Below are 1888 nucleotides of genomic sequence, written 5' to 3' on the forward strand. Positions count from 1 at the left end.
ATCACAGTAAAAGGTGTTGTTTCTGCCTTGCTGATTTCCAGTTCACTTTACATAACTGGTTGCCTTGAACTAATTAATTTCATGAATTCGATAAGTGACATAACATAAGGCTTTAGCTATGCAGATATTCATAAAACTGTGACTAATCATTTACTGATAAGGTAGAGTAACAAATCCAATCATAATGCACACTGAAAACATAGCAATGGTCTGGAGATTATCACCATTTGCACAGTGCTATCTGTAGTGGAATGCTTGATAATGTTTAAGTGTTTGAAGATGAAATGACTTCTAATGAGAAATTATTTAAATTATGATAATATTCTCAGGTATCTAAAGAATAATACTTTAATTATTGGGTATTATTTTCATTTAGTATCTAGGAAGAATCTTCTGGATTTAGTAAGTTGATAATTTAAAGCTTAGCTCATTCTCTCTCCCCACTTTTAATTTATTCTATTTGAAAACAGTAAATCCAGCAATTTGGTAAATTTGGGATCATCATACCAAATTTAGAAAATCTTTTTGTTAGTCAAAGTATTCTTCCTTTTCAGTGAGCATTTCTCAGTATTTGTTGCCTGCATTATATGATTTACTATATGCTCTTTAAGTCATACCAGTATTTATTGCTAACCTCTTCAGACTATGCCGGTTACCTGGGTCTCTAAAAAATGCACGTTTTTTTTTTCCTTTTTTCCTAACATAGTTGCCGTGAATTTTTACCAGGTGAAAGTAATTAAAACATGTTCGATCCTGTGACTGAATGTGGCTGAATCACGCCATGTAAGCTTGGTTTCAAAGGCAGATAAATTTTAAAAACATATTTATGATCAGAGCAACAACCAAAACCAAAAAAGGCAACGGTGAATTCTCACAGGACTAAACTATGCAGCACACCTTCCTGCCAGAGATTTATATAATATATTGGGATTTCTAATTATATGCTCATGCTAGGATTTTAACAACTTTGAAAGCCACAAGTTACTCTGTGCTAAAAATAAAAGTGGGTGGGGGTGAAGAAGAGGTAGCAAATAGGTAGTCTTACCTTCACCCACTCAAATCTAATTGTTAAGTCAATTAGAAAAGATTAACGTTGACAATTCAAGAATGAACTCAGGCTCTGCTTGTTAATTCTTGGTTCTCTGCATGTGAGCTAGCTGAATAAAGAAAATAGTGATGAATTTACATGAAAAAGCATTATTCAATTCTGTGGAAATATGATCTGGGCCTTAGCTTTTGAGAAGTCATCAAATGCCAAAGTCAATATTTTAAATGTATACTCAGAGCACAGTGCATCTGGACACCCTTCTAAAGAGTTTAACTCAATTGGAAAATTTCCCAGTCCTCTATTAAATTGTTAACCTGCAGTCCATTTCTGCTTCTGAGTTCCTTAGACTTTGGGAAACCATCAGGAAGAGAAGAATATGGTAGACTGAGACCAGACATGGTGGTTCACTTGTGGCGTCCCCAGTCAAGGGAAGTTTAGTTCACAGCAACAAAGAGAAAGTGTCTACAGTGGAAATATTCAGATAGATGTAACAGGAACTAAAGCAGGTATTTAGCCATAGGAAGACTGAGACCAGGGAAAGGGAGAGTAACATTTACTGAATATAGCCTAAATGATGGGCGCTATACTTGGCTTTCCTCTTGAATTTTATCCACTATTAGAAATTGTATAGCAGTAAGTTAAAAAGGGATGGTGAGAGGAGAGGAGAGGAGAAGGTCAACCAGGAGATCTGAAAAATAGGTGAGTGGCAAAAGTAACTAGGGAGGCTAAGAATAAGTGAATCCTTAAAAAAGGTAAAGCACCATCTACCTGCTTGCTTCTCTAACTCTTAGAATCCATCTACAAAACAATTTGTCACTTCAAGGGACCAATTGACTACTA

This window comes from Camelus dromedarius, chromosome X (genome assembly GCF_036321535.1).
Source record: "Camelus dromedarius isolate mCamDro1 chromosome X, mCamDro1.pat, whole genome shotgun sequence".
Classification (NCBI taxonomy): domain Eukaryota; kingdom Metazoa; phylum Chordata; class Mammalia; order Artiodactyla; family Camelidae; genus Camelus; species Camelus dromedarius.